The sequence below is a fragment of the Phoca vitulina genome, unplaced genomic scaffold (genome assembly GCF_004348235.1).
Source record: "Phoca vitulina isolate PV1807 unplaced genomic scaffold, GSC_HSeal_1.0 scaffold4, whole genome shotgun sequence".
NCBI lineage: Eukaryota > Metazoa > Chordata > Mammalia > Carnivora > Phocidae > Phoca > Phoca vitulina.
Genome location: NW_022589707.1, coordinates 59,922,999 through 59,949,779, shown reverse-complemented (window position 1 = coordinate 59,949,779; position 26,781 = coordinate 59,922,999). Strand labels below are relative to the sequence as shown.

Below are 26,781 nucleotides of genomic sequence, written 5' to 3'. Positions count from 1 at the left end.
GTTTGAGAATAATCAAATCTTCTGTTTTCACCCAGTTAACTTTAAAATACCCATTATAAATACTGAAAAGGTGATCAAGTTGTTAGTGGATATGAAAGTTTAGAACTTCAAGGAGAGGCAAAGACTGAAAATAGAAAATAAAATCATACATATGGAGATTTTTTTTTTTAAGCAGCTGAGACTGGACGAAATTACTAAAGAGAATGTAGTATGGATAGAGCAAGAAGTGGGTACAGGATAGAATCTAGATCTATGCCAAGATTTAGAGTTGGAATACAACCAGAGCCATTAAGGCAGCTAGAAAACTCAAGTCTAATTCTCCAGCATCATCTTTGTGGTAGATGGAGAGTAGCGTAAATTGTTAGCTCTCTGCCAAAAGAATGGAAGATGTTCCCTCTCTCAACTTGGTAACTGTGGGACAGAAAGGATATGGCTATCTTTAAAACGTACAGGATAGATCATGATATGCCATAAAAAGGCATTATTAATACACCATACAATCTTTCAAAACAGTGTTGGCTCATTATCATAGTTCTCTAAATTAAACATTTCTAGTGAAAATAGGAAGAAGAGACATGGCATCCAGTGGCAACAATTCTAATCCAAGGCCTGACGAAAAATACTGACCATTATTACACCTACAATTTAAATTCAAAACGATTTCAAATGGACTTAAGTTTATGGAAAATGACAAAGGAAAAAAAAACAACCCAGGATTCTTGTCTTTATCTGACACGTATTAGCTATGCAATCATGGCCCCTTTCACTTCCTTATTTTCTATGAGGTGGTTTTCTATTTGATGAAATGTTTACAACAGATAGGCCCTTCCTGCCTGCTTTGGCAGGGCTGTTGTGAAGATCAAAAGTTAAAGAATCTATTAACTTTTGTAAAGTCCCACAAAAATAATTTTCTTCAGCTGCTCGACTTGTCTCACTTTCTACCATTGATGGCTTCACCATCCCGATACCAAATACCAATTTTCAGGTACTCAATCCTTAACAGAAAAGAACTAAATTTTGAAATTTCATTAAGAACAAAACACTAGATAACTAATAAAGACACATTAAAGCCTCTGCCCAATTCCTATAAGGTTTCAAAATTGTACCTTGCACCAATTTAAAGTCATATGAGGTGGCCATCCTTCTGGGTAATGATCTGACACTGTCATATGGTGTCTAAAGATAGTCAATGACCAGAGTACCAAGAACATATACATCAAAATATTCCTTCACATGCCACAACAGTAGCATGGTTGCCTGTGCTGCACTACAGGATTATAAATATAGAAGATGCTTTTATACTTTCCAAAGTTCTTTCTTATTCCTTAGTCTATCTGATCATCTAGCAGTTCTCCAGGTAGGCAAGGCAGATTTATGCTCGTTTTAGGAGGAGAAAAACTTCTGTTCAAAATCATTTTGAGGCTTAACTTTCAGGCACCCAATTTTATTTTGGTGTTAATACATCATGTCACATAAATTTTACACTTTAAATTATTCAACAGTTCTGCTAATTCTCCTTTAAGTAACACATTCAAGTTTGAAAATATTCCTAATAAAAACTATACATTAGCTTCATTCTAAGTCTTATGAGGAAGAATCCTTTACCAACTAAATTGTATCTCCCACTCACAAAAGTAGATGTGGCAATGATAATCACTTTGCAGAATCTTAATTATACCAAATGACTGTTATGTAGTACCTGAGAATATGCCTATGTTAACAAAGTATCTTGAGATGACTTCACCAATTTTGACAGAGGACACTGTTCTTAGACTGTGATCAAACCATTTGATTTTAAGTACTAATAATACTCTATCAACTATTAATACTATTATTAATGGCTCAGAAGCTAATCATAGCAATTAAAAATGATTAATATTTTAAAATACAGGTTTTAAAGGGTCACCTTAGAGATGTCAGCAAATGTTTCCTAAGCTTTCAAAATACAGATGAGATTAAGGTTAAATGCAACTTAAAAGAAGTAACCTTATAAATAAGATCAACATTAAATTGATGTGGCTAAAAAAAAGTACTGAATTAGGGATCAGATGAATTTACTGTCTCTATATAATAAAGTCCTAGAAAATCATAAGCAGTCGGAGAAAATTAATGACGGGAGAAGCAAAAGATCGAGACTTCTGAACCAAACCAAGATTAGATCAAAACATTTATTTTTTGTGTTACAAAAACAAAAATAAATCCAAGCAGGTAATGAAATAAACATTTTTTTTTTAAGTGTCCCATCCTGGTTTCTCTGTCCTAGAATTTAGTAAACAGTTCAAGTTTAGGTTGCTTCAACACTTCTTCTGGATGCTATGAGGTCTCCATCTTATAACCATGTTTCTCTAGTTCAGCTCTATAATAAAACACAAAAGAACAACATCACTGGACATTCTTCATGATAAAGAAACAATGTTTTTAGAAATAACACAATTAATAAAACAATGAGCCAAGCCTAGGCACCAATATAAAATACTACCAAGTAGCTTTTACTTTATACCCTTAAAAGAAATCTGTATAAGAAGGAAACGAAATGTGAATCAACATAATGCTAATAAAATTCTGCTTTCCCATTAGTAAACTTATATTTTATATTCCTTACTTTTCTGATAAATCTATTTAAGGAAGAAATGTGAGAGATTAACCACTATCTTCCAAGTATCTTTGAAATACCATACAAATAAATGTCCTGTTCATAATAAATATTTAAACAAATTTTAAGAATTATCAACCATATGGCTAAGAAAACAAGACATTTGTTATCAAATTTTTAGGAATTTTATAATCATAATAGGTATTATTGCTATTTACACATAAAGAATAAACAGACTGCTTTCCATATTGACATAGATCTACTGCTCTGACCAAGACAAAAATTATTAATCAAATTTAAAAGTACATGGGAATTATTCCCCATTAACTATATGTAGACAAAATAAATATAGTAAGTTATAAAATACTAAACAAGATTTTACTTTAAAAATTTTAAATGTGTATAAAAACCTCCAAAAATTTATAAATATACACCCTTTAAAAAGACATTTTTTAATTTTAAGTAATTTATTCAAGCTGAAGTTTCAGTCATACTTTAAGAATATCAATTGCAATTTTTGATATGCTTTGTATAAAACCGATGCACAAAAAAGTTTAGCCCTATAATCAATTTCAGCTGAACTACCACTCCAAGTATCATCAGTAACTTCTCTGCTACAATTCAATTTTATAGAAGTTCACAACAAAATTATTTCAGGGCCAAAATATGATAAAACATTGTATAAATGTAAAGTATAATTAATGTGCCTTACACCATTACATCCAATAAGATAAAATGACATTTGTTCTCAAGTATAATTTAGCTTGGACACTATCACACTATCCAATGTGAACACAACACAAAAAAACACATGTAGGAATGATGTATAATATTTATTATTCATTTACCCAAATGTCACTAAAAGTTTTACAGTTATTTATAATACAAATACTGACCTAAAGTCCATGAATAATATTAAAGCCAGAGATTATTCATATAAAACATTTTTATCTTCTGCTCAGGTGTAGAGGATAGTATGGGCTGGTGGTAAATCACTCATTTAGGAGTCAAAAGATCAGCACAAGTTTCTGACACTACTCCTTCCTTTGCTAAATTTAACCAAAATGCTTCCTTTACACACCCCCCCCCGACCCCTTTCCAGGAGATTAAAGATTTTATCTGTTCATGTTTTCTACTTAAAAAGGAAATAATTTTAAAAGTTTCTTAAATAATAGCTTTCTGCTGCCTTTAACAGAATCAATGTAGATTATTCATTTTCTCTTATTTTACAACAACAACAAAAATCCCCAAAAATCAGCCTACAATTTAGTTAACAAGTACACCAAATCTGTCCAGGTTTGCATCTGCCTTCCTGACAGGAGGTGGTGACCAATTACATTTATAAACTGTTAACAAACACAAAGGAGATTATGATATGCTTCTCTATTTTTGGAGAAGATGAAGTTTTTTTGCTAGAATTTAGGACATACAAAAAAATTAAAAGGAAATAAATCGAGGCCACTAAGTACAAAACACAAAACAATACAAACACACTAGTATCATCATCAGCCTGTGGGATGAAAAAAACCTAAGAAAGAGATGAGAAAGAAATTCAGCACAATTGGAACAGTATCACAGGACCCACATAGTGAATGTACACGATTTGAAACAAAAACAGCAGCTTTCCTTTTTCAACAAAACAAGGATAAGACAAATAGCCACTGGTAGGTTTGAGAACTCTTATTATCCAAGAAACTATTCTGCTATAGGACAGTGGCTGTATTTGACATGGTAAATCAAGAACAATATTGGCTTCTTGGATTTTTTTATGTAACATGTGATGCAAGGTCAGAAAAATTAATCCTACCCATTTCTACTGAATGTGTCTCCAAGTAACTCCAAGAAGAAGTAAAAGTCATTGTTTTTGCTGCTTCTGATACATTTGTTTCTCTTTGACTTTTAGTTACTTGGAGATACAGGTGGCCTTTTTCTTTCTACTTTTACTTATTAAAGGTAATTACAGTTTAAGAGAAAAACATGGAAAGTGGAAGGCTAAGTCCTTGCTAAGACATGTAGCTAATAAAAGGGAGATCCAGAGTTGGAACCCGGGGAATCAGAGTGACTCTAGAAAATGTACTGCCTCTCCAAAGTTAGATGGAATTCGGACCCATATACAATATCAGAACACAGTAAAACATATGCTTTACCATGGTTTATAGTATCACATTGAGGACCTCTATATGTTTTACAAAGACTAGGAAGAACATCTTTGCAGGAGACTTTTTAATCATGACAACTTTTTTAAAGCAAAGATAAAAGTATTATCTGAGGCTGCAATGTCCAATACAGGAGTCACTTGTGGCTATTTATTAAAATTAAATAAAATGAAAAATTCAGTTCATCAGCTTCACTAGCTACATTTCATGTGCTCAAGAGCCGTATGTGGCTAGTGGCTTCTGTACTGGATAGGGCAGTTTATAGAACATTTCCACCAATACAGTAAGTTCTAGTTTATAGCACTGGTGATATATCAACCCACATGAAGAAAGAAACTCATGACTCAAACAGGGAAATAAAAAGAAAAATCTTATTCACTAATAAAGGTATCAAAATTTATACTCTTATGGAAATCCACAAACCTAAAGGCAGAACACAAGAGAGAACATAAGAACACTGTGTAGGTGTATTGTATAAACAACAAGCCACAAATAATATATGAATAATGCTCTACTTCCAAACCAGCAAAAAAGCAAGATGCAGTAGTGGCAAGAAATCCAATTATCAATATATTTACTACTAAAAGTCTCCTGATAAGATCACTGTATTTAATAATGTCTTTAAAGAAAAAAGATTTTATTTATTATGAGAGCGAGCGAGCGCACGCACGCATGAACAGGGAGAGAGGGAGAAGCAGGCTACCTGCTGAGTGGAGAGCCCGAATGTGGGGCTCAATCCCAGGACCCTGTGATCATGACCTCAGCCAAAGTCTAATGCTTAACAGACTGAGCCACCCAGATGACCCAGTATTTAATAATGTCTTAGTTTAATTTTTTAAGAGAAAAGTGCTATTTTCTGACTTTGAAAGACAAAAAAGAAAACCATTTTGAAGAAATTTGACTTTTTTGTGAATAGCAAAGGAAGATAACTCATTTAGCTTCAACTTGAAAAATTTCAATATAACAGGAAAGAAAAAACTGATAGATGATTAAGAACTCAGAATGGGGATCAACAGAGTTCGAAGGCCTGAAAATATTCTAACAGCATAATATGATTCTAGTGAGGGAAGAAAGGGGGGGATGCCTACTAAAAAAAAAGAGAGAGAGAGAGAGAAAAAAGGCAGGGTGTTCTCTGACGTTGCTCAGTTTTAAAAGAATATAAACCAAAAATTAATACAAAAAGAAAAGTGGCAAGAATTTGTACACACAGAATTTAATCCCAGAATGGACTGAGAGCTACAGAAAGAACAAAAAAGGCTCTGAGAGCCATACATGAATAAAGAAGAATGAGAATAGATCCAATGCTTGGAATAGATGTAATATTAACAGATTTAGAGAAAAAGCAGAATTATTGTTCAACAGCTATTGTTCCTATCTTGTTCATAAAACTGCAATAGGAAAAACATCATTAACACAAAATTGAAAAGTAAGACAGGTGAGAGAACTCTAAACTGCATTAAAGTAGCTTAAAACCTCTAGGCTCTGAATAATTACATCTCAGGGTACTGAAAGAATGAAAAGATATAGTCAAAAAACAGAGTCAGCCATTTTGAGAAATCATGGAGAATTGTAAAAGTACCAGAATAACAGTGAAAGGTAAATTATGCTATTTCCAAAAAGGGGAGAAAGGTGATAGATAAAATTGTTATTAGTCCCCAGAAAAATACTAAAATGTCTTTAGAATGTAGGGCCTTTGAGCCCGTGAAAAATGCAGTGTAGAACAAAAGGTACTGCATTATCATTAAATTTATTATAAATCATCTTTCTTTTTGAACAAATGTACTAGACTAGAAAATTAGAAGACTGCAGTAGAACTGCTAGATCTTGATTTGAGCAAAGTACGACAGTTTACTTAGATAACTCTGTGGCCAAGACAGATACATATGGGTTGAAACAAAATAAAATTAGAGAGGAAAGAATTATCTCTACAACAAATGGCACTGGTATAACTGGATACCCATTTGCAAAAGAATGAAGTTGGACTCATTTCAAACAATGTACAAATATTAATTTGAAATGGATCTTAGACCTAAATGTAAGAACTAAAATTCTAAAACTGTTAGAAGAAAACATAGGGATAAATTTTCCTTGAATTTGGCAATAAATTCTTAAAAAGTAGATAAACTGGACTTCATCTGAATTAAAAAGTTATGTGCAAAGAACACTATGAGGAAAGTGAAAAGGGAAGTGAACAGAATGGGAAAAACTATCTGTAAATAATAGGTCTGATAAGGGCTTAGTACTCAGAATATATAAAGAACTCTGACAACTCAATAATAAAAAAATAATCAACCCAACTTAAAAATGGGTAAAGGATTTGACTAGATTATTTCTTGAAAGAAGATATACAAATTGTCAACAAATACGTGAAAAAAGGCTCTTCACTAGTCATTAGGGAAATGCAAATAAAAACCACAATGAGATACCAGTCCAAGTTTTGATGAGAATGTGGACAATTTAGAACCTTCATACACTATTGGTAGTAATGTAAAATTGTGCAGCTGCTGTGGAAAACAGTTTGGCAGTTCTGCAAAAAGTTAACAGAATTATGATATGACCCAGAAATTCCACTCCTAGGATTATATCCCCAAAGCTGGAAATAGGTATTCAAACAAAAACCTGTACATGAATGCTCATAGTAACACAGTTCACAGTAGTCAAAAGCTGGAAACAACCCAAATGACCATCAACTGATGAATGGATAAACAAACTGTGGCATATCACACAATGGAATATTATTCAGCCGTTAAAAGGAATGAAGTATGGTATATGCTGTGGCATGGATGAAAAGTGAGAATATTATGCTAACTGTAAGAAACTAGACACACAAGATCACTTATTGTATGATTCCATTTTTTTTTTTAAAGATTTTTATTTATTTATTTGACAGAGAGAGAGGCACAGCGAGAGAGGGCACACAAGCAGGGGGACTGGGAGAGGGAGAATCAGGCTTCCCGCCGAGCAGGGAGCCCGATGCGGGGCTCGATCCCAGGACCCTGGGACCGCGACCTGAGCCGAAGGCAGACGCTTAACGACTGAGCCACCCAGGTGCCCCAGTATGATTCCATTTTTATGACTTCTCTAAAACAGGCAAATCTATAGACAGAAAGAAAATTAGTGGGTGCCAGGGGCCAGGAAAAGAAGACTGCACAGTGACTGCTTAATAGGTATGGTGCTTCCTTTTGGAGTGATGGAAATGCTTTGGAATTACATAGAGATGATGGCTGCACAAAATTGTGACTATACAAAATGCCACTGAATTGTACACTTTAAAATGATTAATTTTATGATATATGAATTTTACTTTAATCAATCATATTAGGTAAATTTGTACATGAATATGAAAAAGTACACTCCCATCACCCCAATCTCCATTCCAGTTTGAGAATCACCAATCTTTTGGGTCCTAGCACTCTGGTTCTAATTTCTGTTGAGTGGAAAATTAATGTTGACAGAATTAAACCCACTAAAATAAAAAACAGCAAATATGCTTCTATTTAACTACCTTTGTAAAGAAATTAGAAAGAATAAAAGTTCTATGCAATTACACAAAGTACTCATTTCTAGAAACACAGATGAAGGTAAAAGGTTTTCCTTTTCATAATTCAAAAATGTATTTCAAAGATTAATTATCTTTTAAAGAGGTCAATTATCATATGTAAGTTACATATTCCATTCTTACAATTAATACTAAGCTATATAAAATCTGACTTAAAACTTACCGTAACTGATTGGAGAAGTCATCCTCTACATTGTCATCATCCCAATTATCCTCCCAGACATGTGCATCTTCATCTTCATCTAAACCAGCCCAGTCTAAAAACAAAAACAGATGCTGTTTAAATACTTCTCACATGCTATTTCCATAAATACAGAAACTTCAGAAAGTTTGCCACTTAAGACACAATTCAAAACATCTAATACCATATCTATAAGAAATGGTAAACTTCCTCTTTAAATCTCAATTTATGCTGTCTTGTTCTCTCAATTCTTAAATTTGCAGATAATCTTAAACAGAAGTTAATACAAAAAAAATTCTATTTGCCATGAAAATGTATTATAGTTTCAGGAGGATATTTACTTTCCTGATTTTTCCTTGGGCTAATTTTTATAAGGTCTATTTCACAATCTTCCAAAATACAACACCAACAATGTGAAAGCAAGTTGGGGAGCAGGAAGATACCAGCCTGGAATTTAAAACTTCTAAACATAAAAAATGATAAGTCATACATAAATAAAAAATGGACCAAATTATAAGCATCACTAACATTTGCCTATCATCAATATAAAATTTTTATTTTTAAAGAGAGGACAAATGTAAATATGTACAAAGAGGAATGTTGTAGTTTTTAATTTTCCCAATTTTCTTTTTTTCTTCCTTCCCTTTTGGTGGTGGGGAGAGGGGTTAAATTTTAGCTTTTGTTTAGAAGACTCAGAAAACATATATAAACTAACATCTCCTTCCCTATTACCTCAGATATTTGCATTATCATTTCTTACCTATACAATGGCAATATTCTTCTATCAGGTTCTTCTTGCTTCTACTCTCTTGATCCTGATAAAAATCTAGCCTCGTGGGTGATAATGTCATTATGTATTCTTTTTTTTAAATGACATCAAACCATCCCAGAAGAGAGTTTATGCATACTCTGCTGTCCTACTTAAGAGGCACCACCTGCTATAATCTTGACATAGCGTTATTATAAAAAATTGTTATGATTTTGTGTGATATATTTGTTTTAAAACAAATATTTTTAATTATTTAAATTTAAATTCACTGGGATGATTCACTCATGTTAGTCATGCAGCTTGAAGTACTCTCTTATATACATTTCCTCCTCGTAAAAAATAACAGTGAAGAGCAATCCACAATATCTTCATTTTTATTCAGTCCTAACTTTACTTGTTTTGAAATTGCTTAAAATTTTCTATTCATCAAACATGCTGTTCCTCAACTCTTTGTCTTTCTGCCATCTTTTGAACCTACTAGTTGGCCTTACATATACTTAATTAAAAAACCTTAATTAGTTAAAATACCATTCCCCATTAAAAGGAACTATGGCTCCCTGAAGAAATGGCTGATCTCAGATCTGGAATAAGGAAGTTAATAGGTAAGTTTGGGATTCCTTTTTATAACGCCCGAAAACATGTCAAAAGGTACAAAAACTGGCTTTAAGGTGTTTCCACTGGCCAAATCTGGAATAACTTAAGAATCACAAAGAATGACACACTGAATTAAATAAAAAAAATCCATGAGTCCATAGCAATATGCTGGGGGGATGGGATGATGGGGAGGGGATGCTCTTTACCATTCCCAGGCACATAAATGCAGAAAGAATGACAGAATTAGAAAATTAGCATTTTGCAACCCTCAGTACAATTCAGGCAAGGATCAACAATGGATACTAAAACTACTGAGTGAAAAATAGCTGGGACTACAGGATAGAGTACCTATCCTGTAGATCTGGTAATCACAATCTTAACCAATGATTAAACTTAACATCAATAAATTTCGACAACTTGACATATATCTCTGAGAAATAAACATCACCTATGTAGTATTCACTAAAAATGCTAACCCTTAATCTAATCATGAGGGAATTATCAGGTAAATCCAGAATGTGAAACTCTTTATAACTGGTATCTTCAAGTAAGTTAATGTCATGAAAAACAAAACAAAACAAAAAAAGGAAGGGACCGTTCTGGATTGGGGAAAAAAGCGACGAGACATTTTCTGGAACAGTTGGTAAAGTCTGGATATGGACTGTGTATCTGGATATTATTGAATTAATGCTGATTTTCTTAAACATGATTGTAAAATTGTTTTAGAGGGGCATGTCCCCCTTTATGACATGAATGTTAAAATATTTAAGAGCTGTGTCATTTTGTCAACAGTTTACTTGCAAGTGGTTCTCAAAAATATTCGATATATATCATATATATTTCTATCATACATGATAGAAATAAAGTAAACATGACAAAATGTTAGCAACTGATAAACCTTAGGTATTTGTTGTCTTTTTTTAACTAAAGTACAACTGACATATAACATTACATTAGTTTCAGGTATACAGTATAATGATTCAATAATTGTATATTTTGCAAAATGATAACAATAAGTGTAGTTAACATCCATCACCATAGTTACAAATTTTTTTCTTGTGATGAGGACTTTTGAGATTTACTCTCTTAGCAACTTTTAAATATGCAATACAGTATTATTATAGTTGCCATGCTATATACAGTACATTCCCATGACTTATTTATTTTGTAACTGGAAGTTTGTACCTTTTGACCCCTCATCCATTTTGCTCACCCCCTACCTTGTCCTCTTTTTTAATACTTTTCTATAGGATTGAAAGTTTGAAAAGTAGTTTTAAAAAAATCACTTTGGAAATCAACTCTGGAAGCCTTCCCTATGCCCATCTCCTCCTCCTTACCCTCGGAGATTAGGTCCCCTCTTTTGTGTCTATCTCTATTACAGCACTTACATACTGTACAACCATAATTATCAGTTTACATGTCTATGTCCATTACTGGTGTCTGAGCTCCTTAAGAGTAAACTCTGTGTTATTTACCTTTGTATTCTTAAACTACAAACAGTACCTAGCATCATGCACAACAAATGGCTATGAAAGATGAAACAAAACTCTTAAATCACACCTTGTATATTGTTGTAGTTATAACCCCCTCCCCTCCCAAAACAGTAAAGTTACACTCTCTCTTAATACGTCCTAGCCATAAGTTTCACCTTAGTAATTACTTATCAGAGACATGGCTAAGAACATTTCAACTTGAAAAGAAAAATAACAAAAGGTACAATTTAGGTTTTTCTTATAAAGTACATATAAATTTAAATCTATTCAACAATCATTCATAATATGGGTATATTATTCATTACGTTATATACCTAACAAAAATTTTTGAATGCAATACATGTCATCATCATGATTTAAGAATAGAAGCAAGTACATCTATCTGGTCCCCCAAGACAGAAACTTAGGAGGCTTCTTAACTACTCTTTCTCCTTCAACTACCACAATCACTCATTATGTCCCTTCCATTTCAACTCCCAATTATCTCCAGAATAAGTCTCTCCTTCCCTATTCTTACTGAAACTTATCAATTTAGGATTATTCCCTTCATAAATATTACTGTAGTCTTCTTTCTGTCCTCTCCTCCCCAGTGTTACACAGTTTATACCATTCCTCCACTGATGCCTAAAATGCCACCACCATTCCTGTCCATTACTATTCAAAACCTTCAGGTAGGAACCACATTTTATTAAATCTGCAACTCTGATGCACACAGCTGAGTGCTGGGCACACCACAGACACTCAATAAAACACTGGGTAAATGGAGCTATACTTCTCAAGTGCCCTCCAAGTGGTCAATCTCAAGAAAACAGAGGCCAGTGTGATTTCAGTGAAGCCAAGAGTATATATTTCAACATAGAAGAGATCAACAAGACCATGTATTATGAATTGGTCATGTAAAATTCTCAATTATATTTAAGAATGTCTTTGAGAATAGTGATCATTTCATCCAATGCTCCCCAAGGAGAGATCATGGGGGAAATTTAAGACCCCAGTACCTGAAAAGATGAAAAAGTTTCTCTTAGGCAATTTATTTCAGGTTGTTAGGAAGCTCAGTCAAATGTATACGCAACTTTAGGGGCACCTGGCTGGCTCAGTTGGTAGAGCGTGTGATCTTTTTTTTTAAGATTTTATTTATTTAAAAGAGAGCACAAGCAGGGCGAGTGGCAGAGGGAGAGGGAGAAGCAAACTTCCCGCTGAGTAGGGAGCCGACTAGACCTGAGATAATGGACCCTGAGATAATGACCTGAGCTGAAGGCAGACACTTAACCCACTGAGCCACCCAGGCACCCCAGATCATGCAACTCGATCTCAGAGTCATGAGTTCAAGCTCCACATTGGGTGTAGAGCTTACTTAAAACACACACACACACAGAATGTATACCCAACTTTAATTATTGGATATATAGGCAGTGAATGTATATTCATTAATAAAAGCTCTCAATAATCAAAAGTATTTTTACCCACATAAATTTTCTTGTATCTCTCAGCAATATTATTTTCAAACAGAGAATACTGTAATTACCTGAATTCAATTCCTACGCTATTCTCTGAGGTCCTTAACAATAGTAATACTTAACAGTAGTATTAATTACATGTCAATATTGACTGGGCTAGAAACAGCCTTACATTTTCTACAGTACCTTGAAACTCAAACTGAAAATTTTTATTCTGTTTGTGAAACTAGCTATATTTTATAATGAGAGTAAAAAAGTTTAAAAAAAAATTAGGGAACCACATTAAGGATTCCCCTTAGTCTGTGGAAGTGTGATCAGAAAGCTACTGAAACCCATTTTTATTTTTTTAGAAGATTTTATTCATCTATTTGAGAGAGAGAGAGAGAGAGAGAGTGCACACGAGAAGGGGGAGGGGCAAAGGGAGAAGCAGACTCCCTGCTGAGCAGGGAGCCCAATGCAGGACTTGATTCCAGGACCCTGGAAATATGACCTGAGCTGAAGGCAGAGGCTTAACGACTGAGCCACCAAGGTGCCCAACCCATTTTTACATACACACACTCCCAAAGCTAAAATAAACTGAAAGAAAAACATTTTTGCACCTTTATAGACTAGAAAAGTGACTTAGTTAGGAGTTAATCATTTGGTATTGGGATAAAATAGTACCGTTAATTCTCATATTGCTGTTGCAATCAATAATAAACCGTTCACTATATATGTTATAATATTATGTATAAACTTTCTTTTTATTCTTCTAAGAGGGAAATCTAAGAAGAAGTAAGATATTCTAAGGGAAAAAATAAGGGGGCAGAAATTGCAATGTTAAGTACATGAGAGGAACATTAAGTAAAGGTGGTGCAGCTTTGGGTGCAGCTAAGATAAAATTTTAAATTAAAAAGGAGACTCATTTCAAACGGTAGATATATTTCTGTGATACTGATTGATTTTAATTTTAAAATTAAAACTGAATAAAGCACTTCAAATAATCTCAAATTTAATTTTCATAGAAATTTGTATTCTTGTATGTTGAACTTGTGTTGGGACAACTAAATTCATAATTCCTCTTATGGCAAGTGAACAATGACTATATGCATTCTTCCACATTCCCTCCAGTCTTACTATAACCTATACTTCTTTGAGTGTCTAATAGTATTAATGGACAGCTTAGGATTTTCTCGTGTTGTGCTAATTACACTAAGGTCTTCCAGTATAAAAAATTCACATAAAACTAACTATATCATTACACTGCAGTGTAGCAAGGTTTGGTTTTACACTTCAAGTTTTTATAAAATGGCTAAGATGAAGTACTGTTTAAAATTACAGAACTTTAGAGAAAGCCTTGGAGATCACTGTACATCCCGCTTTGTCTGAAAACCACCACCATTACCACTACTATAAAACAAAGGTGAAGACTGTCTTACAAGAAAATATTTAACTTTTTCTACCAATATTTCATGACCTCAAATCCTAGACTTTAAATATAATATCTGTGTTGAGCCTAAAAATAGGAATTGCCAAATTAAGTATTTGTTTTACTGATACTTTAAGCAGTCTTCATAAAGATATCTAATGGAGTGTAATGTTCCACAAAATAATCTAAATATATTAAGACTGGATAATATGTTCTTGAGTAAAGGGGGTGACATAAGTCACAACTGAACTGTTTTAAAGTTCTAAGAACAAAGCCTCATATCAGCCTGCAACACTTCTAATTAAACAGCTTCCTAAATTGTTAACTAGGTTATTTCTACCAACACTACTCCCTAATAAACAAAAATGTGTCAAAAGATTTAAGTTAGAAATATAAAATAAAAGAATATTTATTTAATATTTCTCTGCTAATCTTGTAGGCCTACCCTTTCAAGAAGAGTAAAAACATAGCTCCCCCCACCCCTGGAACTTTTAATCTTACTATGACCTGATTCAAAATGTTGATTTCAATACTGTTATTATTTGATGTCATTCAAGCTGGCTTTTAACTGAAGAATTTTTAACTAAAGAGACTTAAAAAAACAAAACACAAAATCAAACATGTTAATATATATCCAGCTTCCTCAGAGAATCACCAACAAGAAACAACAGATTCAATAACTTGTTTTGTAGGAGCTCCCAATTCTTAACTCTACATAGGACAGAAAAAGTCAAAATTCTTAACATGAAAGATACTAGTTTGAACAGTGTCTTAAAATTTTAAGAGTGGTACAAGTTTTGGTTTAAAAAGTTGAATTCTGATGATCATCTAGCATACAGATAAAGTATCTCTCCCTCCTTTAAAAACCATCTTGTGCTATTTTAATGACAAGGAAAGGAAAAAGAAGAAGGTAAAAATAAAGTAAAAAAAAAAAAAAAGGAAACTAGCTCCTGAGGGTGGGGCAGGACAGTACTGTGATTAAAATTTCAGGTAGAGCACACAAAAAAAATTCACAATGATAGTTCTGTATTTCTTTAGTAGTATTATACAGCACTTCATAATTATGACATTACTGAGTATACAAAAACACAAAAATAGAAAAGCTGGTTAAATTCTTCACAAATCATCATATGAATTTCAATATATTACTCTTTAAACTTACTGCCTTATCTTAGGAGTACGACACACTGCATCTGTATGACATACTATCCTTCCAATTACCACAGGTGAAGAATCTAAGACAATATATAACCTTTTGAATTACAACTTATTAAGCATTTTAAATTATTTAACAAAAGCACCAATGAAGAAGCATGTGTTCATTCATACTGACAAACAGGAATCCATAATCTATTTTAGGTGGAAACGTTAAAGATTTTATTAACAAAGAATGTACTAAACATATTATGTAAGAAGTTTAAGTGATAAGGTATAATATATCCAAATATTATTTCTAAATACTTATAAATCTTCCATGCTGTACATGTTGCAATATATGTAAATTACAATATATGTATAATCATACTAAGTGAATGTGTAAATTAAAAAGCCATGATTGTTGTAATCTCTGGTATCTGGAATTTCTTGCAATATTTCCCTGATTTGTGTTTTAATTTTCAATTATAACTACCGATAACTATGCAATTTTATTTAATCACTCCTTTTTAAGGCCTTAAACCCAAAAATAGTTTTTGAAAAGGGCAAAATAATAAAATGAAACAAAGGATACCTGATTCATGTCTATGCTTTCCTTCAATACTTAGCTGACTTCATAAAGTATACACTTTATCTTCAACACTAAATGCATTGCCAGGATTGTGATTAATCATTTAAATAACCACAGCTGTGTTTACTTCAGTGTGCAGGCCTCCAGATGTGTACTGGTAAAAAAATTACCATATTTTAAGAAGTCAGAATTGGAAGTAACCAGTAACAGATGCCTAATACATAAGTTTCTAGGAATTCTAAATCATTTAGGACTTTGCCCCCAAATTTGGCTTTGTTCACATTTGCCAGTGAGAATTATATCTGTGACTAGCCTTAAATTTCACAAATCTGAACTATCAAAGATCCCACATACTTCATCTAAGTATCACCTTGACATTTAAGTATGGAAAGGGTTTTCTCTCAACTTAGTATTTTTGAAATTACTTACTCTCCCCACTCTCCAATACACATTCCAAAATTTCTTAAAAGTATGAAGTACACTATTTTGAAGAAAAGTAAAGAAGAAATTCCACTTATATCAAATAGGGTTGCAAATGCCCTATTCTATACCAATGTGTAGGAGCATCAAATTCTCATTCAATCCTTAATAGTAAAGCTACCCTAAATATAAACAAACTAATCCTCAACAAAGTTTCTTCAAATAAAAAATGTGCATCTATAATGCAGAAAAATATTTTAAAAAACAAGTGAAAGTTTGAAAAATTCTTAATTGTAACTTACCACCATAGGTAAATGTAGAGAACTACCTATCATCATAGGTAAGTAAAAGAGAACAGCAATAGTTGCAAACATCATCTTTATGCTCATGAATATGATAATGAAGCCACACTAAATCTAGTCATTTTGAGATAAATATACGTGTTCTTGCTTAAACTGTATAAAATAGATTAAAACAAAAAATGTAAGTTCTATAGGTTATCACGATATAAAAACAACTATATCCTAGAGATCTAACATCTATTCAGTAGCTAAAAAATCAGTACCTAGCACAGCACCATAATATTCCTATATTTTCTCCAATAAGGACCAAAAATGTCAGTGAGGAACTTCAGACCAAACAACCAAAAGCAAGTCATAAATGATGTTGCTACCAGACCACTGGGAGCTTTCAGTTATTTGTGGTCAGCAGTCTGAAATAGAGGCTCAAAATAACTTACATAACCATTTATAATTTTTCTTATATTTTAAAAGAAGAAAATTCAAACACAATTCCTTTCATCGATAATTTAAAAATACAAGCCTCGGGGGACACCTGGCTGGCTCAGTCAGATAAGCGACTGCCTTCGGCTCAGGTCATGATCCCAGGGTCTTGGGATCAAGTCCCGCATCGGGCTCCCTGCTCAGCGGGGAGCCTGCTTCTCCCTCTGCTCGCAGCTACCCCTGCTTCTGCGCTGACAAATAAATAAATCTTAAAAAAAAAAAAAAAAAAAATACATGCCTCTGGGAGAATGGTTCCACAATAACGTCTTGCTGACTTTGCTTCTCTTTTTCTGTACTTTTATAAAATTCCCCAAAGTCATTACTCTCATCTTTTGCAAGCCTTAATGCCCTACACTTGTCTCAATTCCCTCATTCTGATCCTCCATATGACTGAGTTAAGAAGAGAACCCCACCACCTGTTTTCCACTAGATATGCAAGTGCAAATCACAACCTCCAATTTCTTATTCCCAACGGTCCTTATCAAACCAGTTGCCAAAGCTCACTTGTTACTCTTGTGTCACTCTCTTCACTTCTTTCCCAATAACTACCTTTCTCAGGCCCTTAGTCCTCAGCTAAGCTACTTCAACAATTTGCTAATCAGTTTCCCTGACTCGGTCTCTTTTCTATCTTTCCAAATTAATTTTGCTGGGTTGATTTTTCCTAAACTGCCTACTGCTTAAAGGAAGCTTACACATACCAAACCAAAAAAACTCTACTTCTCATGTATCTAAGGATAAAGTCCAAACTGGACATTTGGGTTAAAGCTTTCTAGTATTAGGCCCCAAACTACTTGCATTTACAATCACTATTTTTACGGTCAAATAAAACACACAAACACACTATTTTTTCACCTCCAAGTATCTACTCTTTTCCCCTTCTTTTGGAAACCCTTGTTCTACATTTCTATCTTTTGAAAGCTCTGTTCCAATGTTGCTATCTCACCTTGTACAGAACTGATTTCCACTTATTTTCAACTGCTGTTAGTTACACTTTACTACCAGTTGTCTAATTCCTTGCCCTCCCTATCCCTGCCCCACCACTGGAATGAAACTCAAGTGAAATCTTACCCAGAAGCCCAACAGATAAAGATAAGCAAAAGCAAAGTTGCTCTGATTTAATTGGGGGTAGAGAGAGAAGGGCTTGGAGCTCCACCTCCCAAGATAAGCACTTCCAAAATACTAAAAAGCTCAAGCTTACTATGAAAATCACTGTGCCCTGCCTCTCTGGTATTTCTAAGTTCAAAGACAAGTATCTACCTAAGGAGTCAAGTTTGCCTCAGTGCCACCTCTAGTTAACTGTGACCTGGTAAATTACCAAATTTTGCTGAGCCCCAAGCATAAAACCTTCATAAAGCTGCTATGTGGATTAAATGAGACTATGTATCTAAAGCACTTATTACCATTCAGTGCCAGATTTATAGGAAGCACTCAACAAATACATATTGAATGAATAAATCATTTATTATGCACCAATCACCTCACAGGAACTTGAGGGGTAAGAAAAGTAAGAAGAAAAATGTTCCAGAATAAAGACAATACTATTTCTACCAAACATTACATGTACAACACAACACAGGAAAAAAAATACATTTGGTGAATTTTTAATACTTCAGAAGAAGAATATAAGTATAGTCTTTGAAACTTTTATTTTCCCCTTAATATTCTCAACAATTCATCACATCTTTCAATGAGTAATGTTTAACAACAATCCAGTAATAATGTTAAATACTGAAGTCTCAATTGCTTACTGCTTGTTTATTCTATAGAATCAGTGAAACAGCTAATCCAAATAGTTTCTCAAAGTAATTTTTACTGCTTAATATCCTGGACCACACCTCTCACTAACCCGTCCCAAGCACTGGTATCTTTTTTTTAATAATTTTTTTAAAAGATTTATTTATCTGTTAGAAAGAGAGAATGAGAGCACAAAGCAGGGGGAGCGTCAGGCAGAGGGAGAAGCAGGCTCCCCACTGAGCAGGGAGGCCAATGTGGAACTTGATCCCAGGACCTGGTATCATGACCTGAGCCGAAGGCAGACGTTTAACCGACTGAGCCACCTAGGCGTCCCCAAGCACCAGTATCTTGATTTGGGTTTTTTTATTTAACTCCACTGTATTTCTTTATACCTCTTGCACATCTGTATGCATCCTTAAGCAATATATGCTATTGTTTTATGTATCTTTATCTTTTATACAAATACACTATTTTTAAAGTACTTTTGGAAATTAAAAGTTTTTAATACTAGAAAATAAATCAATTTTTAAATAACTAACAAACTCAACAAGCTTAATTTTGGATATACCTAAAATTACAAATAAAATATTTGTCAGAAACAATTCAAATTCTAATACCAAATATCCAAAATCCAATTCTCTAAGGAGATTAGAGGGAAGAAAAGAAAAGGGACTAATGTTTATTGAATACCACTTTGTGCCAAACTCTGTGTTATGCAATCTACATGTTATCACTGGTATGTTTGTATCCTTCCCTGAATCCCAAAATACTTATGTTGAAGCCCTAACCCCCAATGTAATGATATCTGGAGATGGGGTCTTTGGAAGGTAATTAGGGTTGCGTAAGGTCATGATGGTGAAGTCCTCATGATGTCATTAGTGCCATTATAGGAAGAGACACCGAACAGCTTGCTCTTTCTCTCTCCACCTTGTGAGGACACAGTGAGAAGGCAGCAGTCTGCAAGCCAGAGAGTCCTCACCAGTAACTGAATCAGCCAACACCTCAATCTTGGACTTCCCAGCCTCCAGAACTGTTACAAAATAAATTTCCATTGCTTAAGCCACTCAGTCTACAGTATTTTGCTATGGCAGCTACAACAGATTAACATACTCATGTAATACATAACTCTATTATCCATAAATTACATATGAAGAAACTGAGGATTAAGACGGTAACAGTTCAAAGAAAAACATAATGGTCAATCTCACTCAAATCAATCCCAAAATCAAAATGATGACATTCCATTTTTCATTCATCAGGTTCACAACAACTAAAATGCTTAATATGGAGAATAGGCAACCTTATGAGGGAAGAGGTAAACTGTGATAGAAATTTTAACTGGTATAACCATTCTCGAAGGCAACTTAAGGCTGTATGTCAAAATTCAAAATGCACCTGGTACCAGATGAGGTGGCAGAGCCAAGAGGGCATTCCTACAGACAAAACATAGAGTGACTGGTGTGTCAGATCTGAACTGGGTGAAGAGGTCATCCCGTGCTGAAGTGAGGAGGGGAGAGGGTGGCCTGGCAAAGAATGCTGAAGCCCAAGTGACATAAGAAAGGCAACTGTGGGTGGAGGGGGCAACAAAGATTGGCTAGGGAGCAGGATGACCAAACAGACAATGTATTTAAGACAATGAAAGCCAGGTTTCTCACTGCTGGGGAAGGGAGTTACAAATATGGAAAGAAAAAGAGCTAGAATGAACCCTGCGGTGTTGAACTGTAATTGGAGATACTGTGTGAACTCATGGTTTTATACACACACATAAATATAAAAGTGTATAAATGTATACACACATTTGCATATTTCCTAGTTCCTTCCACTGAGAGGGTCCCCTAAGCAACTAGCAAAACTGGAGTTAAGATCCTGCCTTCTGAATATCATTCTCCACTAAAAGAAATGCTCCTTGGAGAAACAGCTGATTCCAGGATTAGAGCAGGGAAAGAACAAGGTTAACCTGGAATACCTTTTTGTGTCAGAATGCTTGGAAATGCACAGAGAATGATGGTGCCATGTCAAATGGTCACAGAAGACAGTATGAAGGGGCTCCCCATGTTCAAATATAGGACAATGTGAGGATCAAAATAAATAATAGCACCATATTATAACCCATTAAATGAGAATCCATGAGTCTGTATGGATATAAATAACCAAATTAATAAATTGAAAGTTTGATAATGGAATTTTATATTTCCATAGTTTCACAAAATGCCTATTAATTACAAAGGGAAAAGGAGTAATCTAATGTTGGAAAAGTCTCATAGACACTACCTTAATAAAGTGATCAAAGTGAACATCATTAGTAATGGAACAAATGTGAATCATGTTCCACCTGACAGGATTCAATGAGAACACAGAATCACAACTACAATATTCCTGCCAAGGTGTAGAACCTGAATCTAATCAGGTGAAAATATCAGACAAATCCAAGTTGAGGAACATCCTACAAAATAACTGGCCTGTAAACTTCAATAGTGACAAAATCATGAAAGTCAAAGACAAACTGAGAACTGCTCTAGAATGAAAAATAGTATATGGTCCTCTGTATTTTTAAAATATATATAAACACACAATATATACATAAATTCTGGAAGGATACTAAAAAAAACAATTAACAGTGGCTATCCCTGGAGTATGGCAAATGTTTTGGGGGACAGGCAGGGAGAAACAGTGCTTTTACTTTTTACTTTATGCCCTTTTATAGGCTTAAGATTTTCTCTAAGCAGTTTTTTGTACAATTATCATATATGTAATACTAAAAAAGCATTTTAAAGAAATTAAGTAACTAACATTAATTGACAATCTACAAGTTGATGAGAGATGGATTCTGAACCTAGGTCTGATCTTAAGATTCATTGTGCTTTTTCCATCCCAGCGTTCAAAAACTTTCTCCTTGCATATGATTACCATGAATGGACACTCAACAGGCACTGTGCCATACATATTTACTTTTTTTTTATTTTTAGTAACACAATTTCTCCATTTCTTGCCATCATGTAACTAATTTAAATGTGTGATAGTGTTATTTATGTGTCCACTATATTACATTTAATAATTGAAAATAGCAGAGCCCCTGTGGTCATTAGTTAACTGACTAGGTACATTATCTGATACAGTGAGTTATCAGTTGTATCTACTTTTATATTTAAGATTCTCAGGAATCCTATTGATGGTTTAGTCCAGTTGGAATCCAATCAATGTAAATATTTCTCCATGGCATTTTTCATAGGACAGTTCTTCTTGTACTGTACTCGTCTATGCACAACAAGCATTTAAAATCCTTGGCCTCTACCCCTAAATGTCATTACTTCACATTTGCACCTGTCAGGTAAATGTGACATCCAAAAATACTTCTCTAGGTAAGAACCACTGTAAGATGCCCTACTTTGTTAGGTGAGAGTACCTCAGTTATTCCAGAGGGGACCACTAGCTTGTTTACTGTCTGCCTCAACAGACAGATTTCCATCAATAACAGTCTCTTACCTAGCAATTTCTCAAGGAGGGTGGGAAGGTAGGTAGTATACTCCTCTTGAATTCATCAGATAATAAAGCAGTTCCACTGATCATAGAAAAATTATAGAATACTTAGTATTAGAATTCTCTTGTAAATATCATTACTTCTGGAAGCAAACTGAGTTTCCTTTCAAATATTCTAAAAAGTTCCCCCCCCCCCCCCGAAAAAAAACGCCCCCAAAACAAAAAAACAAAACAAAAATCCTTCTCAGTTCTGGCACAGAAAGAAGAGAATAAAAGAACCTAAAGGCCCACTTGTTCTTCCCACTTTTCTTTTCTCACCCACTTCTAATTGTCAGAGAAAGGTGATTAATGAAAATATTTTAAATATCCTTTCAATATCTGATGAAAAATCTTTTGACATTTCAAACAAATTATAAAGGATTTCGGTTTTAGACCCTGCTCTACTACTACCAACCTAGCTATATGAGCTTGACAAGTTTTATCTTCTCTATATTTTAAGTTGCTTTCCAGTTCTAACCATGACAAAGCCTCCAAAATTAATTATAATCAATTACACCCAATATGTTGAATGTCCTCCTAACAAAGCCTATTCTCAGTTTAAATAGTCAAAAAGTTGCAGAATGCATTTCACAAAGATCCTAAACATGATTTTTTAAAAAAGATTTTATTTATTTATGTATTTGACAGAGAGAGACACAGCAAGAGAGGTAACACAAGCAGGGGGAATGGGAGAGGGAGAAGCAGGCTTCCTGCGGAGCAGGGAGCCCGATGTGGGGCTCGATCCCAGGACCCTGGGGTCATGACCTGAGCCGAAGGCAGAGGCTTAACCGTCTGAGCCACCCAGGTGTCCCCTAAACATGATTTTTAAACAGTTCTTAATGACCAGATCATATACCCATCAGTTAGAGTAACTGTGAAGAACTGCCAATGTAACACAGATCCACAGACTAAATAACGACAAGTTTTAAAAAAAGAAGCATTTGTTCCTCTGGACCTTCAGAGAATTGTGCCCCACCACCACTGAAGAACTATTCAGAAGAAACAAAGAGCTCCATGAAAACACATTACCATAGTTTCCTTTTTAAAACAGAAATTCCCCTTCTTTAAAATGACTGAATGACATCCTACCAAATTCTTATCTGGGATAAGATGAAGCAACAACACTCCCAAAAAAGATGGACAATCCATTACATCTACTTTCTGGAGCAGAGAGGCAACAAGGCCCGTGAAAATCAGATCTCCTCTAGACAGAAAAGATGATTATAGGCCATTTTAAGTTTTATCTGTTACTGTGCTTGTCAATAGCACATTTACCAAAAGGACAATCACAAGAAAGAGAATTTCCAAAGAAGGCAGAGAACTTGGAAAGTAATTCAGGGCATAATCACTGAACTGAAAATTCAAATACTAAAAAATTCAAAATAGGCCATTTATTCTCCAACTGTAATGTGCATACAAATCTTTAAAGAATCTTGGTAACGTCCAGACTAATTCAGTAGGTCTAGGCTGAGACACTGCATTTCTAATAAGCTGCCAGTTAATGCCAAAACTGCTGGTCCATGGATCACAACTGAACAGCAATGGAGACTAAACCATGACTAGGCCGTAAAAAACAAACAAACTAAAAATGTATAGTTTCAAAAGATAAATAATTCAGTAATTCCTTGGTGATATTTTTCCAGGTTTTTTCTCTTTTAGTTTTGTTTTTTATAAGAGTTTTTATTAGTAAATATTGATTGGTTTCACCTATTGGGCTAATTTTGTACCCAGCAAAATCTCAATTCAAATTAACACAAAAGGAAAACCTGTCTAAATTATAAACCACAGAAGAAACATAGAAACCTGAACATTTCAATGTTATTTCTCATTCTAAATGGAAAAATTCCTAAATGAATTAGGTTCTACACATCCAAACCTGAAGACAACAAATATTCTATAAGGTGACCAGTTAAGTGGTGAGTTACTTAATTTTAACAAACTGGTTGATCATGAGAGGCCTTGGTCTTCAAAAAAAAAAAAAAAATTCTCAGGGCACCTGGATGGCTCAATTGGTTAATTGACCGACTCTTGATTTTGGTTCAGGTCATGATCTCAGGGTTGTGAGATAAGCCCTGCGTCAGGCTCCATGCTGAGCATGGAGCCTGCTTAAGATTCTCTCTCCCTCAGCCCCTCCCCCCTAAAAAATATTCTCTGCTTTTCCTTGTAACTTTAATGAGATTTTTTACTATATGACTACCAACACTTTGAACAAATATAAACTTACAACATAAACTTAGAATAAAAACAAACTACATATTCTGCAAAAACTGATGAACTCAAAGTTGCTGAGAAAAATCATGTGTATCATTAGGTACAGTTATCTCTAGAACTTTCTAAGCAGTCAATTCTCAACTACTTGCTTTAAATGCAGGTTTATTCATTCAACAAGCATATATTAACCACCTACTATGTGCCAGGCACTTTGCTAAAGGTTAAAAATAAAGCTTATGTTGGGGAGTCACATAGACCTTTCAGATCCTGGCTTGACTACTTAATGACAAGCTTTTTAAATCTAAGCATCGGTTTCCTCACCAGTTGTGGTGACAGACTATATAATGTAAACAAAGTGCCCAGCACTGTGATAAACAATGGATAAAAGCTATTTGAAATATGAAGTTTGAGCAAAAAGTTGATCCTGCCCTCAATAAGTCAGTTCTCTACTGTATAGCTCAATGTTAGATTATGAACCAACTTGACAGTGAGGTAAAGGAAAGAAGCCTGGGTGGCTCAGTCAGTTAAGGGTCTGCCTTCAGCTCAGGTCCTGATCCCCGGGGTCCTGGGATCCAGCCCCCCACCCTCCTGTTTAGCGGGGAGCCTGCTTCTCCCTCTCACTCTGTCTCTCCCCTGCCCCCCGCTACTCTCAAATAAATAAATAAAATCTTACTAAAAAAAAAAGAGAGAGAAAACATGTCTGGACAAATAAATCCACTACCAAAACAAAAACAAAACAATCCCCTCAATATATAATGAATCCCATAACTGAAATGTGCTTTGGGTTAGTTTATGAGTTTGTGTCATATGAACACTAATGTCTTCTACCGCTAAACAAAATAATAGAGTACACCATAAATAAAAAGAACAAATGTTCAAGCTATGTGGTTTTTATGCACAATAGGGTCACGATGGGGTACAACTTAGGACAATTTTAGTGAAGTTGTAATTGCTTAACGTAACAGATTTGTACACCATTAACCACAATTCTCTTCCTACCACCTTCAGAAAGGCTACCCAATAGTAGCCTTTTCTTACAAGACAAATATTTATCCTACACATAACAGACAATAAAGCAAATAATTCTGGAAACCGACCTGGCAACAACAATCTAAAAAATAAACAGAAGCAGTACATCATTCCTAGAAGGTATCCATCATTTCTAGCCAGCTATGTGACACTGGACAAGTTTCTTAATAGTTCCAAACTTCAATTTCTTTATCTGAAAAACGGTAATACCGGTACCTAGTTGCTAGAACTGTGAAAATGAATATAAGCAAAACACTTAGACAAGTAATTACCCAGTAAATGTTAGCTATTTGCTTTCACTTACAATGAGAAAACTAAAGTTCCTCTTGGTAACCATGAAAACTAATAAAAATGTAGACGTTTTAGGATCTTATAAATCCTTAAACTTTGTTAGTTTGAAGTGATCAAAAATGAGAAACAAGGATAGGGTAATAACGTCTTTTTACCCACCAACACCTGATCCTCCCATCCTACTTAAGAGGCTTCATTTGTAAAGTCCTAAAAGTAAGCAATATTGGCCTAAGCAAGTACAGCAATTTAATTCTGGATGGTTTAAGGACAAAGGAAGGCTGCTACATTACAAGAAAATAAAGAAAAAAGAGGTTTATATAGCCATGAACGAAGTGGCGGTAACTCGGCTGAAGAGTTTAAAAAAAAAAAAAAAAGGACCAACCATCCCGGACTCAGAGCTAGAGGCCCAGGTCACTGTGGCTCCTCCCAATAAGGAAGCAGAAGGCATTCAGCCTCACTAGTGAGGCCCACCGAAACACTCCGAACCCGAAGCCGGTCGCATGGAGGGTCGCGCGTGCAGAGCCTCGAGAGCCGGCCGCAGGGGTCCGGACTTCCCGCGGGCGCCTCGAGGACGAGCCCAAGCATCCGCGCCGACTCCACCCGGAGGCCTGAGTCACCGTCCGCGCGGCCCAGAGGCCGGGGCCCAGCCGGTTACCTTCGGCAGGGAACTCCTCGAACTCGTCGTCCTCCTCCAAGAGACCCAAATCTACCGGCTGCTTTTTCTCTGACATGACGACGCTCCGCGCCAAAAACCTCTCAGGCCAAGAGGAAAGTTAGAACTCTCACTTTTTCTCACCGAAGCCACCAACGCCGCTGCCGCCTCGGAGGCCGGCTCTACCATAGAGACGCGGTAGAAGAGCTA

The 26,781-nt window shown here is 34.8% G+C and overlaps 1 long non-coding RNA gene across 1 annotated transcript; it reads right to left on the bottom strand.

Moving 5' to 3' along the window:
* Nucleotides 1–1,399: 1,399 nt before the first annotated feature.
* On the bottom strand, nucleotides 1,400–26,781 carry LOC116631018. Its single transcript, XR_004299065.1, has 3 exons — nucleotides 26,575–26,781; nucleotides 8,472–8,565; nucleotides 1,400–2,356 (listed from the first exon to the last, which is right to left on the bottom strand). It is a non-coding gene; the product is annotated as an uncharacterized LOC116631018 (long non-coding RNA).